Source organism: Vicugna pacos, chromosome 6, assembly GCF_048564905.1.
Source record: "Vicugna pacos chromosome 6, VicPac4, whole genome shotgun sequence".
NCBI classification, from domain to species: Eukaryota; Metazoa; Chordata; class Mammalia; order Artiodactyla; family Camelidae; genus Vicugna; species Vicugna pacos.
The window spans coordinates 58,225,841-58,245,363 of record NC_132992.1 but is presented as its reverse complement, the minus strand read 5'-3'; the positions used below and the strand labels follow the sequence as shown (position 1 = coordinate 58,245,363).

Here is a 19,523-nt window from a genome sequence, read left to right as displayed (position 1 = left end):
TTATTTAATTGTTTATTGAAATACAGTTGATTGACCATATTGTGTTAGTTTCAGGTGTATAGCAAAGTGATTCGGTCATACATTTATATATATTCTTTTTCACATTCTATTCCATTATAGGTTACTTCAAGATATTCAATATAGTTCCCTGTGCTATACAGTAGGACCTTGTTGTTTATCTATTTTATACATAGTAATGTGTATGTGTTAATCCCAAACTCCTGATTTATCCTTCTCCCCAGCCCTTTCCCTCTCTGGTAACCATAGTTTGTTTCCTATGTCTGGCACAGAGTTTATTATTAAATGTTTGTGGAATTCATTGTGGAATTCATATATTAACTAGTCAATTAGAAAAGGACTTGTTTCTCTCCAGCTACGCAGTTGCTTACTCTCATCTTCATCATTTCCCAAGAGTCTTAGATGTATAAGGTTGATTATACAGTTAAAAAAAAAAAAAGGAAAAATTTTCCAAAGATCTTGGAATTTATCCATCTAAATGGGTGACATAAGTTAGACATTGTTTTGGGATACAGGCTAGACACATATGTGTGCCAGTGAGGAAGCTCAGACTATTTCCTGAAATTCAGTCAGAGTGTTAGCTGCAAAAGAAAATCAATCAGAATGCCTTCTCTGTTTTATTTACCTGCTCCACATAGAACTCTCCCTCATCCATTTTTAAATTCAAGAATTTGAAATAATAATCACAATAATGGTGGTAACTGCTAATGTGCACTGACTGCTTATGGAGTGTCAAGCACTTTTCAGATGCTTTACATACTTAATCCTTGCAACAATTTTATGGGTTATCCTCACTTTACAGATGAAGAAACTGAGGCACAGAGCAGAACTGGGTGTTTCTGAGCAGACTGTTGCTTACCAGAAGGGATCTGACAGGAGCGAGGACCACTTCCCTCCTCTCCCTAGTTTTACCTCCAACTCCCCAGTCGCATTCTGTAGCATTTCACATTTCTCTTCTGTTTTTTCACTTGTTTTCTGGAGAGGGATAATACTACACTGGAAAGGGGGAGAGCTTTCTTTTAGCAAGAAAGAACTGTCTTGGAACCGGAGAGCGTAACTGTGGGCACAGAGCAGGGTAAGAGGACTTGAGAAACATGTCTGGAGGGGAAGTTTCCAGGAGTGGGGCGAGAGGTGCAGAAGGACGGGTGAGAGGGTAACGGCAAACTTAACTATCTTCACAGTTTGGCCTGGGAGCCGAGCCCCAGCCAGGATGGTGCTCAGGTGCACAGGGTGGCCCAGGCGGAGGGTGGCGGTCCTGGAACCAGCCCCAGGTTGGACTCACCTGGCAAGTGGCCACCAACCCAGTGACAAGAGGGACTTGTGAGCCCACTTGGTGCCGTCCTGGGGTAGAGTTCTAGCACCAGGTTGGTGTCTTCCTCTCAAGCTCCCAGGTGCATCTAATGTGCAGCTGAAGTGAAAACCACAGCTTCGGGGCACAAACATTCTATTTAGGGAGCAGATATACCAACTTCTATCTTTAAAAGCAACAACTTCTGAGGTAATTTTTTAAAAAGTAAAGACATGAGGCCTGGAGCTCCACGCACAGGAAGAGAATGTTCATTGCGCTGGTGATTGTCTGAGAACACCAGTCCTTCACTTAATCTTGAATTTGTTCGGGGCTGTCAGTAAACACAGCTGCTGTTGCTGCTGGTAAAAACTCTAAAATTAAGCCTTGAGGCAAAGTTGTCAATTTTCTCCAACTAAGAATCTCCTCAGCTTTGGTGGTGGTTGGGTGGTGGCAGGGGGAGCTTGTCTATGGCCAAATACACGCTTTCACTTGCAAAAATAACATTTTTCTTCTTGCTCTGAATTTTTCATAAGGAAGAGAAGTCTTTTTTGGACCATACTTTTGGAAATATAGTTTCTCAATTATTTTTTTTAAGCCGAGGGCCATTCTTCATCTACCTATTTTGATGATAATTCTGGGCTACTGTACTGGGAGTTAACTATAGAGGACTCTTGCAGGAGTCACCTATGAAATAGTTTTGTAAACAAGTGGATAATGTTTTCTGCTTGCACAGAGCCTTTTTTTTTTAATAGAGGTACTGGGGATTGAACCCCGGACCTTGTGCATGCTAAGCACACACCCTACCTCTGAGCTATACCCTCCCCCCTCATAGAGCCTTTAAAAATAGACAACAAAACACCAGCTCTTTATGTCACTTCCTTTCTTACCGGGAAAACATACTGATTATCAAATCATAATTAATATCAACCATTTGCTGCCTCAAATGAACAACAAAAGCCTCTTTCCACATATTACTGCAAAACCTCACTAATTTAGAGGGCTTGGGAGGAAATATTCTAAGGAGGGAGATTAGGGAAGGTTAGACCATTAAAAACCTGAATTACATCTCCTTTTTAAAGAAATGCTATTATATTCAACTAACAAATAAACAAAAACACATTTGAAAATGAAGCCAGTAGTTAAGGTTTAATTTTAAATGTGGTACTTCATAATATGTTTGCAACTCATTCATTCAGTCACTTAATCAAGCATTCAACAAATAGGTTTTGTGTGTCTCCAACTGCTAAGCACTGTTCCAGACACTGAAAATACAACCATAAACGAGACAAAGTCCCTCAAGCCATGGGTTACTCTTCAGTAGGGAGATCTTGAGCAGATAGTCAAATACATGATACAATTTCAGGTAATACCAAGTATGATGTAGCAAACAGAGCAGGTAAGAACGAGCACATGAGAGTGGACTGTTTGAGGCAGGAGGCTCACGGAGGGGCTTGTAATGGAAGCAGGTTTGTTTTGCCCAACACACAAGAAACCAAAATGCAGAGAGGACCAGGTTGGCAGCAAAAGAGCGGGTTTATTCTCAAGGCAGCGGAGACAGGAGAATAAGTTTCAAATCTGCCTCCCTGAAGGCAGGGGGCTCGGGGATTTATGGGATAAAGAATAAAGGAGCAGGGCGGTCTGAGGCACGGGGATTGTAGCGAAAGGGGACTAGAGAAAGGTCCTGTGATGGTCATTCTGTGCAGGTGTAACTAAGATCCAGGGCTCAGCATGTTCAAATCAGTAGGCGCTTAGCAGCGTCTGAGGGTGGAGCTCTCAGCCCTCTGACAGCAGCAAGGACACTTGCGTTGGCCCAGTTGGAGGGTCAATGGTCCTATCCAGTCTGAACCGGCTCAACTAGAACTAGACAAAGCTGACTCCAAGTTCCTGGACAACAATGTGGGCTACGAGCCACTTGGAGAACATTCAAGTCTTCTGTAGCAACGATTAAAGCGATCTTGATTATGAAGGCAGGTGAGGTGGATTTGACCCACAGGTTTAGCCTCTCTGCGGAAGAGACTGGAATGAAGTGTGTGAAAGCCACAGGAAGCCCCATGAGTGCAAGTGCAAATGCCCTGAGGTAAGATGAGCTCGTACTAGTTGAGGACCCACAAGAAGGTCAGATGACAAAGTGAGCACAGGGGAGACTGACAGGGACGACGTCGGAAAGGTGATCAAGACACGGATGGTGAGAAGCCCAGAGGACCACGGTGTGACAATAGGTTTTAAGTGGAACAGAATTTCAGAGACAGAAGGGACTGGTCCTAGTCTAGACTGACATCTCCAATATGACTGTGAACCGAGGCAAACAGCCTATGGCAAACATTAACGTCATACAGCCACAGCTGACTAACCTGGGGCTGACCTTTGACTCAACTGAGCCAGTCAGAAAGGACGTCAGTCCCTGCTGATGCCAAGAGCCTCAGTGAGTACATTCAGGACTGACGGGCAGTAGCATTCTGCCCCGCGGGCCAGAGGTGCAACAAGAACAGAGACCGGCGGTAAACAGAATCAGAGACAAGGGATCCACTGAGACCCCACAGCACACCTGTCCCTCATGGCCAGCCCCGCGAAGGTCCTGCCTTCTGAGACTATAAACTTAGAGTAAATTCACCTTCTGCTCAGGCCAACTTGACCTGATTTCTATGTCTGAAAGCCAAAGAATCTCAACCAGCAGATGTCTGCCGGGTGGTCTCACACAGCAACCACCTCCTTGGTGGAAGCCTGAAGGCTGTGGGAGTTGCCAAGTGTAGCCGGCCCTGGTTCCCAAGAGAAACTGTCAGGCTCTCTTCCCAAATTCATATTCAGTGATGCCACATCCGCCGTGGTGGGAGTAGTTATACCACAAAAATTGGCAAATGTTACACATCAGGGTTTTTTTTCCAGAGAGCTGGATGTTAAACATTTACCAGCACACTTGTCTAGAGGTAAAGACCAGTGGGCTGTGGAACCAGAATTCACATCCCAGCTCTGCCGCTTCCTGTCTCAGGTAAGTGATTCAACCTCTCTGGTTTCCTCACTGTAGGCGGAGAGATGATAGCGCCCACCTCACAGTGCTGCTGTGACGCAAACAAGATCATACATATGAAGTGCTTAGAACAGTGCCTGACGCATTATAACTGCACTATACTTGTCAGTTAACTAGCAGCTTTATTCCTCCTGAAATTAGGAATAAAACAAGAGAAAAAAATTATTTTGTGGTTCTCCAAGTCTGGTCTGTTCAACAAGACATGAAACAAAAGCCAGAAAGACGTAACTATGGAATTATGAAAAACGGATTTACCATGTTTCACAGGTGATGTGGTTATATGCCTAGACTACCCAAAGAAAACAGCTGAAAAACTTACAGAATGAATAATGGAATTAAAAATGGAGGTCTGGATAATAGATACATTCGAAAATCAACAGCTTTTGCCAACCATTTCTGAGAATTTAGCCAACAGAGATAAAAAACATCAGTATGCAAAGACAAATGTTCAAGGACAAAGGGTGGGTTCCTTAGACATACGGGAAATGTCTCAGGGTATGCTGTCTTGGAATGCTGTTCTCTCTCGTAACTCTAGCTCTCCAGCTCCTGTTTCCATGACTGGTCAAAACTGTCCTCTTGCCAGTTCAGAGTACTTCAGTCACTTCCGGCTTACAGTGCATTCTCTTAAGGTACTCCTCCACTCCCCTTTTTCTCTCCCCAGCCAGGGTCCAAGCTTGAGGGAAGTACAGGCCTTGCTTATGGCCCTGTTCCTGTGGGGTGTGGGGAACTGCTTCTCAGTGCTGTCCTCTGTCCTCTCTGGCCCTGACTGGAAGATACTCATCTCAATGATCTTGGGCATCGATCTCCCTCTCCTTAGCATGCACCCTAAACCCCCCACTTTGTTACTTCCCACCATACTCTTGGCCTGACCTTAGATAGTGATTGCTTACAAAAAAGCTCTGTGGTTTTTTTCTTGCTGATTTGGGCCCCATCTCAGTTTGAAGGGTGCTTACTCTTCCTCCAAAAATCAGCTGTATTTTCTGTACAGTCCCTGGGGTGGGCTGTCCATCCCACAGACTGTGCAAAGGATCCCTGAAGGCTCCCAATTCTTAGCTCCCTCCCATCCTTCTTTGGAGCCCTTGGAAATTTTTCACATATTCCTTCCATTACCTGCAGGAGTCAAGGCTTCGGGGTGCAGGCCCTTCCTATCGAAACATATACTGTTACTCTGTTGCAGCCCCCCCCCCCCGTTGCTTTAAGGAAGGTTCATAATTTTTATTATTTTTCATAGAGGATCTCCTGCACCCTCCCCTCCAGAAAATATTTCTACCCACCCTGCAGACTGAGATGTAGCTTTTCTGCTTTCAAATCTTCCTGAGGGCAGGAGTGATTGTCAGAATATTTAACCACGCTCAGAGAACAGGCAGCAACCAATCAGAACGGCTCCGCATGGTCCTCTAAACAGGACTCACTGAATGAGAATCTGCCGGGAGCCTAGGTCATCCTACCCCTTGGGCTTTCACGCCAAAGGAGAGGCCAGGGAGAAGGCCCCACACGAGCTTCTAAGCTCTTTGGCTTTCTTTCCTCAGTTTCTTCCAAAATAGTTTGCTCCAAGCCAGGAAGGGATTTTATTTTTCTTTATGTGGTTGGAAATCTGTTACTGAGTAATCGCCTTACAACCTCTTATCCCATGTCCAGAAGACAAACGCCTTATGGTCTATGTTCCCAGACTTCTGGGACATGGCCTTTAACATCTAAAGGGAACTTTTTAAAATGCAAAGGTTTCTTCTCTCTCAAGAACCTGACTTTTGTTATTGAAAACCAAGATTGCAAGGTTATTGCAGCAACATAAACTTTGAAGTAACAGTAATGTCAATCTACAGTGTTAATTGCAAAATTATAGTATGGAACCTCAATAAAATCAATTTAACATTATTTAATTCGAGAATTTTTTATAGATTGTCTTAGACACCCATGATATATTACTAAGTGATAAAAAGGCAAACTATAGGATAAAATATACAGGTTATAACTTTTTTCATGTTTATACATGTAGAAGCAAAAGAAAAAGATGAAACACTCCAAATTAACAGTGTTTATTGTAGGGTAGGATTGGAGCATATCTTAGGTCAGGTTCCCCAGAAGCAGACCCTAAGGTGATCTGAGTGCAGGATAAGGAAGAGGAAGTACCCAAATAAAGGTACAATTTCAGGCAAAGTTCTGCAGAAGGTAACATCTCACAGGAGACTCTGGACTATAATCGAGACCTCAGAGTCGTTGGGACTGACACCAGGAAGCTGAGTATTCATAACCCTATAACCTCCAGCCATTGGCTAGGGAAGCTCTAATGGGGTGGGCCTGCCTGACACTTCCAGCCCTCTGCTCATGGAGGCAAGGATCTCCAATAGCCCGAAGGTAGTCTGCTGAAGATGAGTCCCACATGAGGGTCACTGAGAGTGAAAGCAAGTCGCCCCAAAGAAAGGGCACACCAAAAGGTAAGAGGTATTCAAAGAGATCTGGAGGAGCAACTGTATATGCTACAGAGTAGGATGAGGAGATGATCCGGTACAATTTATATAGTTTACATAGTTTGAGTCATTGCAAGGTGCAGTAAAACAGACATTCCTGCCATATGCCAGATATAACATATACACTCAATTACTATTATTTTGAACTAAGGGATAGATAAATGATTGTGGGAATAATTTTACTTTTCCCAGAAGCAAATTAGAAGCTCCCAAGAAAGTCTTCAAAATTATTTATTCTCTTTGACCCAGTATTCTATTTACAGGACAAATTCCTAAGGATATGAATATGTGAACAGTGATTTGAATACAAAGACATTCAGTGCAGCATTACAAAAGCAAAAAACTTTAAATATATTTAGTAATTTCAGAGATAATAGGCTGACAAAAGCAAGTGTTTATAAATATAAACAGATGAAAAAGACAATTCAAAATCTTGAAAATTAAAATACAATTTAAAAAAATAGCTGCTCAATAAATGAGCTGAATTGCATTAACTGACACTGAAGAATTACTCAGTGAGCTAAAAATTTGTCCAAAAAAACCTCCAAGAATGTAAAAGGGGTAAACCATGAATAATGGATTTAATAATTCCCCTTTCTTAGAAAAACGACAGGACATACAGAAGAACACAAGTGGCAGTAGGCTTTACATTAAAAACTATGCAAGCCAGAAGACAATAACAACTTTAAAGTACCAAAAGAAAAAAAAACCTGTCAACCTAGAATTTTATACCCAGAGAAAATACATTTCATAAACAAAGGCAAAGTGAAGACTATTTTAGACATTCAAAAGCTGAAAGAATTCATCATTAGCTAATCAGCACTGAAAAAAATGTCAAAGGAAATTCTTTCAGCCGAAGGGAAATGCTATCAAAAGGACGTATGGATCCAAAGGCATAAACAGCACTAGAAATGGTAAATATATGTGGGCAAATATAAAGTACTTTATTTTTCAAATCTCTGTAAAAGTTAATTGACAATTTAAAGAAAAATAATTACAATGTATTATGGGGTTTATTTATATATAAAATATATATTGTATATTATACATTATAATAATATTACATATTATGTTATATTTATATACATAAAATGTGTGTATTGACATGTGTTGACAACAATAGCATAAAGGTCAGAAAAGAGGAAATGGAAGTATACTGTTGTTAGGCTTTTTTACTATAAATTAGTGGCTTAATATTACTAGAAGGTAGACTGTGATATATAATGAAGTCTATGATACGTATACTATGGCAAAGGAAAAAAGAAAGAGAGAGAAAGAAAGAAAGAAAGAGGGAGGGGGGAGGAAGGCAGGCAGGCAAATATGCCATAAGAGGGGAAAAAAAGATAGGAAAAGATGCACAAAAGAGGAGATGAAAAACCTATATCCAAAACCAAGGTGGCGTATTTAAACCCAGCTATGTCAATAATCATATTAAATGTAAGTGGTCAACAACACAATTTAAATGCAAAGATGGTCAGATTTCACATGAGAGCAAGTATCAACTCTGCGTTATTTTAAGAAACCAAACTTAAATATAAAGGCAGAGATGGGTTAAAAGTAAAAGGACGGAACAAGGCATACCATGCCAACATTAATCAAAAGAAAGCTGGAGAAGTCAATTAGTGTTCAACACAGTAGACTTCTTAACACATAGCAAGAATCATCACCATCAGCCACCAAAGTTACATATTCATCCAGTTTAGCAAGAACAGAAAGAAAAGATCACATTGAATCCCTTCACCCTTCCCTCCAGCATGAAACTCAAATCCTCACAAGGAATCTGATGACTGTGCTGAATCACAACCCCACCCTTTGGGAAAGCAGGCCAGGTACTGAGAGCCTCACAGAGTCCCATGAAATTGGGATGGGTAGTTTCCCAAATAGACTCAAAGACACTGAAAAAAAGCAGCAGATGTGTACTACAAATAGACGCTTAGGGACTGGCTATTTTCCACACACATCACACAGGTGAACAGCTCTGCAGTGGCGTGGTCCTACCCAAGAACAACTTGAGGAGACTGACAGGAGGTTTTCTGTGCTTATTAGTCCACGTGCGACAGTTTCAAGGCCCCCATGGATGCCTGAAATTGTGCATACTATCACACCCTGTATATATACTATGTTTTTCCCTATACATACATATTTGAGGCATGACAGCAAAACTAGCACAAATTTTTTTGTCTTACAACCTCAGGGATAGAAAATTTGTTCTTACCATTGATCTCAGCTATCTCAGCATACGATTTTTTTCCTATTAAGTTGAGAACTTTCCACTTTTCACGTAAAGGAAGCACTTCACGGCTTCACTTTGGCATATCGAATTGCCAGCATTACTACTCTTGTGGTTTGGGGCCATTATCAAGTAAAATAAGGGTTACATGAACACAAGAACTGAATACCTCAACGGTCAATCAAGCCAGCTAAAAGGTAGGATTTGCTGGACAAAGGGATGATTCACATCCTGGACAGGAAGGAGAAGAATGATGCGAGATTTCATCACACTACTCAAAATGGCACACAATTTTAAAATTACACATTGTTTGTTTCTGGAATTTTCCGTTTAATATTTTCAGACCACAGCTGTTCGTAGGTAACGAAACCATAGAAAGCAAAACCATGGATAAGAGGGGACTGCTGCATTACTTTTTACCATGAAATGGCTCCAAGAGAATGAAGAAATAATTTTCCCCCAGAATTTATCAGCATACACTCAAAATGTGGAGAATCTCAGGAGTGAAAAAAGATGTTAACACTGAATTCAAATTTCATAAGTAAACAGAAGGCGATTTTAGAATATCTGATATTTTGTAATCAATGGACTTACTCAAATATTCCTGTTATCCTTCCATTTCTTCCATGATTCCCCCCAAAATTTCCTCCAAAATATAATCCAAGTCTTACCCTACCGCGTAAAGTCGGGAACTCTCTACATCTGTTTCCAGATCATGAAACATGGGGAAGCTTATTGAGAGCAGGTAAGACTTGGGATCAAGGTGGAGCACCTCAAACCACAGATTACTGGAACTGAAGGGGAATTTAGGGACCTTTCTAAGCCACCCTCTCTCCCACAGGGACTGAGATAACCACCTCACTCATAGATGACCTTTAGGACAGACTGGTTGACCAACTGATTTTGATACACACTGATTTAGCTTAATTGGTAAATATTTTCATAACTATTTGAAGAGAGGCATTTTTCATTCAGTGCGCTTTACAATGTAACACACACAATTACACTGTAAAACACCCATCCCTCCAAAAAAACACTAACTCCCAAATATTTCTTTCGAAGGGGATCCACCCATCAAGTCTACGGGTTGTAGAAGCTTGCCACCTACTGACCCTTCGCTGAAGTACCTTGCCCTGCATGAAATAGAGATTGCTAACAGCGATGCCGGCGACATGAACTGAAGCTGCAGCATTTTATAACTATTTCCTTTTAAAATGTGAATGGTCTTTTTTTATTTCCTTTAAAAAAAAAAATCCAATAGCCAAAAGAACCAAAGCTCAATGATCCCATCTGAACATTGAAGTGTTCGTGTTATGAAGGCCCTCTGCTGGCCATTCTCATTACGTGTACTCCTTAACTTAGCAAACAAACAAGTAAAATTAATCACAAAAGCTGGGGAACAATGCGTATTTTTTCCCTAACATTCCCACTTCCAGTCCTCTCACCCAACTCCAGCCTTTCCTTTTAATGCCCACTTTCCTCACCAGAGTTTGAGTCAGCTGTCAGGAATTCCTTATTATCCGTTTCTGGAAAACAGGTCAAAAGATCTGGCCCTGACCTTCTGTCTTGCTCAGAGCTGGCTTTAGATTTTCCATTATTCTTTGCAAAGTTCCTGTTATCTAACTTTTGCCTTCTTTCCTGGCTTGGTGTTTCAGACGTGGTCCTAAAAATAGGCTAGAAAGGACATACCAAGGCTTTAAAATACTATCTAATTACTAACAGGCTGAAAGCTCATAGAAGCAGACATTACACCACCCCCAGTTATCATGCAGTGATCCCCTGCAGACCAGGCTGTGAACGTGTCAGGACAAGATGCATCACCCACCAAATTCTGAGGGCAGACAGAGTCTGTCCCATTATTTATTCTCCCTCCCCGCTCCCATTTTTAATTTCTCCCCATCCCTGTTTTCTCTTCAGAATCTGCTGGGCTACTCTGCATCCCTTTCTGTTACCCTGCATGCTAGGACCATCCTTGTGAATACTGAAAAATAAAGTATCTGTTTATTTGTTTATGGGTAGGAAGATGCTGGACCACAGGATTTTTGAAATCCCTTAAGGTCATCTGATTCTATGGTGATCAATCAATCCACTGCAGAGCTGATTTAAAACATACTAACACAGTGGGGAGAGAAACAGCTCAGTGGTAGAATGCATGCTTAGCATTCATAAGGTCCTGGGTTCAACCTTCAGTACCTCCACTTAAAGGAAAAAAAAAAAAAGAAAAACTATTAACACAGACATAAATGAAGTTAAAAGGTTTTTACTTTTAAGATAAATGAAAACTAGTTAATAAGAATTGGCCTACAAGAACTATGGCTTGCGAAGAGATATGATTATAATGATAATAAATAATATGATGATAATAAAATAGCATGGAAATTCAAAGACTAGGACTAGGGAGACTGTAGCAGATGCAGGTGAGAAAAAGTATTACCAGAGCCAGAAATCACTGAATTTGGGGTAACAGTCACTGTCACAGTTTATTCATCTAAATATTAAGACATTACCAGAAATCCTTGGTAAGACATAGCTACATCAAACCCTGAGCAGAAAATCACTGTTTCTGCTCAGAGATTTAAATTTAATCTAAGCTTTGTAAATACTTTATAAAGTATTCCAGCCTAGAACTATCTCTCAATGAGTACCCATTATGTTGCTTCTCTATTGCTGCATGTCAAACCACTCCAAAATTTAGTCGTTTCAAACAATCATTTATTGGCTCAAATTTTGCAGTCTGGCCAGGGCTTGGTAGGACAGCTTGTCTCTGTGCCAAATGACATCAGTGTGAGGCACTTCTACTGGTCCTGGGTGACCCATTCCAAGATGGCTCACTCACATGGTTGGCAAGTTGTTGTCTGTGAGCTGGAACTGTCGCCCCCAGACTTCATTTCTCTTCAGCATAAATCTCTCCACATGGCTGCTTGGGCTTCCTTCTGGCAATGGCAACTGATTCCAGGAAGGAAACAGAAACTGCCAGCTTCTCAAAGACTGGGCTTGAAACGGACAGTGTCACTTTTGCCACATTCAGTTGGTCAGAGCAGTCAGAGGCCTAACCCGGATTCAAGAGGATGAGCTGTTATGCCCACAGATTCTCTGTTACCCTCTCCACTGAATGTTCGGTCTGCTTCCCCATGCTTTTGAATCTTTATATAATATTACATAAAATATTATGTCATGTGTATAAATGTATAAAAATGACACATGTCATTTATCTTCAAAACGCTATGAAGTGGTAATCAGTTTTATTAATTTTTAAACTGAGCTACCAGTAATCAATTTTTGTACTTTAAAATTTTCCCTATTTTTCATGTGTGTAAACTCAGTCTCAGAAATAATAACTTGACGAATATAAAGTAGATGTAGAGAAATAGGAGAAAAGAGCTGAAGAAGGTTTCCTTCTCCTTAACCACTCAAGACCAAGTATGACTTCCACTTCACACAGAACCCCTGAAGAAGAGAAGAGGAGCGAAGTGGTCCAGGAAGAGAAGGCACAAAGGAAACCTGCAGAGACTGTCAAGAGAGTTGTTTCTCCAAACATCACACTGAAATGCCAGCTCCATGATGGTAAAGACTTTTGTCCGGCTTGTTGAATACTGGAGACCCAGCACTAGCCCAACACAGATGCTTTGCAAATATCTACTGAATGAATGAATGAATGAATATGTGGTATGAAGACCACTTCAAGTTTTGAAGCAGCTTAACAGGTAGACGATTTGGAATTATATAAACATTTTTCTTAATTAAAGATAAAATTAAATCAAAAATTACAAAGTGATCTCTAAATATTGGAAACAAATGAACCTAAGTATATAAAATTGGTGGCATAACCACAGAGAGAATAATGATTTCAAGTAACTGTTAAACAGAGCATTTTGACTTCAAATCTTGAGTGAGATATAAGATGAAAAAGACAAAAGAACCGTGAAGAAAACAACTGTATCAGTTATCTTACTGATAGCGGTAAGATTTAGAGCTATCACATGTATGTGGCAGAATAAAACAAATAATTACAAACCAAGATTTTCAGTGTAAAAGACAGATAAATGTAAAATCAAAAAGTTCAGTAAAATTCTAAACTCTAAAATTTGAATTGGAAGTTTCAATATAAGCACATGATTTTTTTTTCTTTAAAAGATATACATATATATTTCCTGGCTCTAGTCACTAAAAAGGCCTGGAAACAATGACAGTCCAGGAGCTATAAGCACCATCACCACCCAAACTGTGTTTTCCAAAGACCATTTCCTACTGAAAAGAATCAGGGCTACTTGGAGAAATGACTGATTTCAGTAAATATCAGGAGAGTGCAAGATGATCCTGGACCATTTTGTTGTGCAAGAAAGCAAGGAAATTATCAAATACATTGATATTATGTTTAAAGCTTACAGTAGCCACCTGGCAATTTGAACATAAAAAAAAAGAACATTACAGTACTTAAATTTAAAAATGACATATATATAAATTCATTAGTTCATAATAACACTCAAAAATGAATATACTGATCACCCTGGAGACCTCTGCCACACCATCTCATTATTCTTCAAATTGGGAAATTAAATTAAAATAACAGGAAAGAACTAGCAATGAATCCTGCCTTTCGTATACAAATTGGGTTTCATCATCAAACAGTTGATGAAAAAAATGTTTTGTATTGAAACATACCCACCAATAAATGCAAACAGACTCTCAGAATTAGGATGACACCATGCTGCAACCCCTAATAAAAGAACGGATCTAAGCAATAAACATCACTGGATACTAAATCTAGGTGAAAAGCTGATGGGAATTTTGTAATCAGATGAGGCTGCCACCATCTGAACCTCCTGATGAATCTTAACTATTTTTTTAACGTATGTATTAAGAGCTGTGAAGGGTCTAAGATTTTATTCTATTTGCAAGCTAAGAAATTAACCTGCCACAATTTCATGGGCAGCTGATGGAAGACACAGACTCTGAGTCAGAGATTAAGTCGGTTAATTTGATCTGTCAACTTGCCTGGGCCAGGGGCTGCCCAGATACTTGGTTAAACATTATTTCTGGGTATGTCTGTGCAGGTGTGGCCAGATGAGATTAACATTTGAATTAGCAGACTAAGTAAAGCAGATCGCCATCCCCAGTGTTGGTGGGCTTCATCCACTCTGTCCAAGGACTGAATAGAATAAAAGGACTCTGTCTTTGAGCTGGGACATTAACCTCCCACCTTCAGATTTAGACCCAGACTAAAACACAACACTGTCAGCATTCCTGTTTCTCAGGCCTTCAGACTTGGACTGAAACTTACACATTTAGTTCTCCTGGGTCTCCAGCCTGCTGACTGCCGGTCTTGTCAGATCTGGAGAACCCCTGCTAATACAGAAACCAAGGAGAGTCTAGTGCTCACAGCAATAGCAGTAGCCAGAGTATCACCATTTTCACACGGGTTCCCTGAGACTTGATTCTAACAGAGTGACAATAAAAGGGTCAGACAATCCTTACATATAGTAGATTGCATTAGAGGAAAGGAACCCCAGCTTAGGGAATTCTAATATTTTTTTCATTTTTCAGTTTTATTAGGTAGAATTGTTATAACTTGACTGCACATATACAATATATTGCATGTAAATACATATATATAATATACTGCACATATCTTTAAATTTATATATATATGTACTGTTCATTGTTTCTAAGAACATTTAGAACTTTAGCTTTTTAACCTTAAATAGTTATCAAAGGAATAAAGCCAACCACAAAATAAGAAGTAGGGAATTCTAATATTTCACCTATACAGTAAGCTTGCCTGTCCTTTGCTCCAGCGGGAGACACTATCTCTTTCTTCCACGACTATTCACCATAAAAACCATAAAAACATCCTCAAAAAGATGGTGCAGACAAAGGGCAGTTGGAACCTCTTGGCAAAAAAACAGAAATGCAAGAGCCCCAATGGAGAATTGTCTCCCAACAGTCTAACCAGTAAAGCAATCTTACTGCAACTAGAAATGAGACATCGTTTCTGATGTGATACATAAGAAGTACATAGCACCACCTAGGAGTCATTTTTGCTAATGAGGATGTATCTGAATCTAATTGAGCCTAGAGTTCTAGCTACCAGCTTGGAGGAAATACAGAGGATGAAAGAACTACCAAAGAACAAGCTGGATGAGGAGGCAAGCAGCCAAATCTAGAAGATAGGAAACTGTATGTGATAAATGACCCGTTTCTCCAAAAAATAAATGGAATTTTAAAAAGTGGGAGGAGAAGGAATGATTATGGATTAAAAGAGACAGATGTGGATCTTGTCTGGATCCTCACCCACAAAAAACAATAGCAGGACAATTTTTAGACAATGAGATAGATGTAAGCATGAGTGGGGAATTAGGTACTAAAATTATGTGAAAGAATTATTATTGTTAGGGATAATAATGGCATTAGGGTCATGTCTTTAAATATCCTTGTGTGTTAGAGTTGGTTACTGAACTATTTACGGATAAAATGATATGTCAGTATTTGCCTTAAATTATTTCACCACCACCACCACCAAAAGTGGAAGACCAGGGAAATGAGCTCGGCAAAATGTTAATTATTAAAGCTGGGTGACAGTACATGGAAGTTTGTAATACTATTTTCTTCTATGTAATGTTGCAATTTTCTATTTTAAAATGTAATAAGCAAAACTGTAGAACAATGAAAAAATAACATCCCTCCATGCCACAAAAGTAAGAGAAACTAATTACAAACGTAAAAGATTGCAGGGGGCCCTGGCAGAGCTGTTTCAACTTAGACTTCAGTGGAATAGCTCAGATCTCCTGAAGCCTGCTCTTCAAAAGAGATTCACTTTCGTTTTTCCTTTTCAATGTGGAATAGTCCACACCCTCTGTTCATTGAGAAGATAGAGTTCCTCTAGGAAAAAAAAGTGAGATAGGAGAGGAAGGGAAATATGAGAAATAGAGAAGGGAAGGGAGGAGGAGACTGATATAGATGCATCCTCTTCCTTCATGGGCTTTATAGTCTAGTAGAGGAGACAGCCATTCAGCCAGTAGTCACACACAGAAGTGTTTACCAATGGAGATAAATGCTACAAACTGAAAGGAGAAATTTCTGTAAGAGCAAATAGCACAAGAACTTGAGAAGCAAAGACAAGTTTCCTGAAGAAGTGACCCTTGCTGGTGCTGAGATCTGAAGCGTGAGTGGGTGTTACACAGGCAAGAGGGCTTGGAGAGCTATTCTAGGAAAGTCGACAGAGAAGGCCTTGACCTTGGGGTGCAGAGAGGAGGCTGCATTGAAGGGGGCACCAGAGTACACAAAGCGCAGAGACTGAGCGAGTCCTGAAGTGGTCCGGCTAGAGATAATGGTGGCGATGGAGAAAAGTGGATCCATCCGAGAGATACTGGGGAGTGAAGTTAACCAGACTTGGCGAAGAATTAGATATGATGATAGTGTGGATGCTTCATACTGTATTCTTAGTGTTATTTCTGTGAGGTCATCCAGAAGATGTGACCACTGGTTGACCCTCCAGCTAGAACTGGGTAACTGGAGGCTTCTCACCCCCTCCCCTGTCCTTGGAATATATGTCACACCCCCTGTTCCCACAGTGGGAGCCATTTCACAGACATAGCCTTGAGAGTAAGGTGTTATTGAGACCATCTGCACTGAATATGTGACTGAACCCAGTTAAGGCCCCTTAAGATGCTGGCTGGCAGATGCAGAAATCTACTTGTCTTGTGGCCACCCAAAACTAGCCTCCTGTGTGAGGTCCCTTGCTTATTAAACTTGCCACCAACCAACCTGGAGCAGTCTGCCTCGTTCTGGTCTCTCCTTGCCCTCTGGGTATAGGGACCAGTTTCAGATTTCAATGGGAAGCTCCCAAGGTTGCAAACCAACTGGTATCCACCTAAAGCACTGAGTTTGGGGCTATGCCAGTGCACCAATGAATTGAGTTGTAGGATGCCAAGGAAGGGGACCATGACCTGATCTCAAAAAGGACTGATCCATGATTATTCATTAAGCCTGGGGAGACTATTAGGAGAGAACTGGGGCTGCTGTAGCCTCAGTGCCCCCACCCACTGCCCAGGCTCTGAGGAAAGAAGAATCCCCTGAGTCAGGAGATCTGGTCTGAGTTTCAGTTCTGGCTCTCACAGCTGAGAGACATTAGTCAATTCAAGGTCTTGAACGCAAGTGTTAACCATTGAGTTCTATGGACCAAGAAGCCCTTGTCTCCTATTAAGGGCCCCTGGGCTGAAATCTTGAGGGGAGGGATGCCTCTTGAGAGGCATCAAAAGTCAAGCAGTTTAGATCTGGAGGCAATGAGTAGTCCTTTGAAGGCAGGCTGGTCCTTTCTCCTTATGAATTCATCCAAATGGTCTTTTTTTGTTGTACAATTTAAAGAAAATATTTCCATTTCAGAAGAGGGTCTTTGCTTTAAATTTGCATACCAAAACCTAGCAGCAATACAGGTAAACCCTCAGGAATATTTGGCATTACATTTGATAGATTATAAAAGAAGAGTAAAACCATTTAACAAAATATGTGTCTCAGGTAAATGATCCATAAATCCAGTACCTGGGCATCAGCCAGATCCCACACCCGGAATACAGGAGGAATACCATATTCTGGTCACTTCTAAAAGACTGCCTGCGAAAGATGCCTGCCCTCAGGTGAAGCAAACCAATCAAATTACTCTCATTTTTTAACTACAGTAAATTAAGCACAGAGATGTTAATTGTCTCATAAATTGTCTTCACCATTGACCCTTATTTCTACATTCTGCTTTAGCATGCAAAGAATAACTCTGCTAGTATGGAAGCTCCAATATACATGAGTCCTATTGTTAGGCTTAGATTCACCCATGACAAGGTCTCTGTTTTCCTGAACCGTATCTCCTTGGAAAGGGAAAACAAAGTCAAAATACAACAGGTTGGTCCATATAGTGTTTACTGCATAAAGCACCGGCTTTAAAGACACAAGACAAGGGTTACAACTCTCCATGGCCACTTACTAGCTGTGTGATCATGTGCAAACTTCAGACACTCTGCATCTCCCTTTCCTCATCTATGGAACGGCGGTAATAAATCACCTACCCCCCAGGTGATTTATCATGATTGAACACAACACTCTTTGTGAAAGCACTCTGCATAACTAATTGCTGACTGATAGCTTGTTTTCTTCCTGCTGAAGAGTATACATTTTCTAGTCATTTCTCCTCGCTCCATGAAGAAAGCTGAAGAAAGTTAACAAACTTGAACAAGGAATTGTGGAGCATGTGTACTCAATCTGTCTCTAGTCTCTTCTCAGTCTTAATTAATAAGAACGCCAGCCAATCAGCCAAACCCAAAGGCCCGAAGGGGGACAGCTCACTGCAGCTCTGTAACTGGTAGCCAGGGCTCTGGCTTTGATGCCACCCCTTTCAGACACACTAGCACAGCCTTGACACACGGAAGTCGATGAACAAACTGACACATTTGTCCTGTAACTGCAGGTGTTGGCAATCTTCAACACACCGATTTGCTTGTTGATTATGAAAGCTTTGTGAGTCCTAATGACCAATTCAACCTTGCATATGACCAGGAAAGACTGACCACAGCTTCTAAACTAGAACTCTCCTGGCCTTGAGTTAAAAACATGCTAACCCAGTGTTTCTCAAGGTGTGATCCCCGGGCCACTGCTCCTGAACCTACTGGGATCTCACTAAAACGCAGACGTTCCCCAGAGCTACGAGTAGGAATCTGGGTGTGGGCCCAGGGATCCGCAGTTAACCAGCACCACACGAGTCTGGATGCTTATTCAAGTTCTGTCACCAACAAAGCCCACGAACAATTCCAAGGAAATAAAAATAGAATTTGAGTAATAAAATAAGGTCTAACCTTTTTTTTCCTTTGTACTTCGTGCGTTCCTTAGTTCCACCTGCTTGTAGGGCACCTTGTTCAGAGGCCTTGCACCCAGCTCTTCGGACCAGAGTTCCTGGTGCCAAATGGCTCTGCTGTAGGAACTGTGGACAGAGACGCCATGCCCACGCACGGCACTGCGCCTGGAGCCCCAGTGGCGCTGCCGTGGGATCTCGCGAGAACGCGAGAACTCCGGCCCCTCCCTACCCATGAGATCCCTGCAGAGCAGCCCCGCCCACAGCCTGCCCCCAAGAGGGTGTGCTCTAGGGCAGGAGCTCGCAATTCTCCCTTCCCTGATCAAAGAATAAAGCTTTCCTTTGCCTCTAAACTGAAGAAGTCGGTCTCGTTCTATTAGTGCTAGTGACATTGGGCAGAGGGACCCTTGCTGGGGCCTAACTCAGGAGGATGGGTAACAATTTGAAGACTGGTAAAGCAAACTCAAGGTGATAACTTCAAACTTCAAGGACTATATAGAATAGATAATACTTCAAACCAGAACAACGTTTAAGTATATTGAAATGCTGAACTCCAAAATACTGGTTATGATTTTTTTTTAAATGAGTGCAATCAGAGAAGAATAAATTTATGGAAAATCTGATTTGAGGAATTTTACCTACATTAGTCAAGCACATTG

The 19,523-nt window shown here is 41.1% G+C and overlaps 1 long non-coding RNA gene across 1 annotated transcript in view; it reads right to left on the bottom strand.

Annotated features, from left to right (window-relative positions):
* The window catches only part of LOC140696940 (uncharacterized), a 132,313-nt gene extending 113,315 nt beyond the window's left edge, over window positions 1-18,998 (bottom strand). Inside the window, exon 1 of the long non-coding RNA XR_012073642.1 lies at window positions 18,869-18,998. This is a non-coding gene — a long non-coding RNA (uncharacterized lncRNA). The remainder of the gene's footprint in view (window positions 1-18,868) is intronic.
* Window positions 18,999-19,523: the final 525 nt, after the last annotated feature.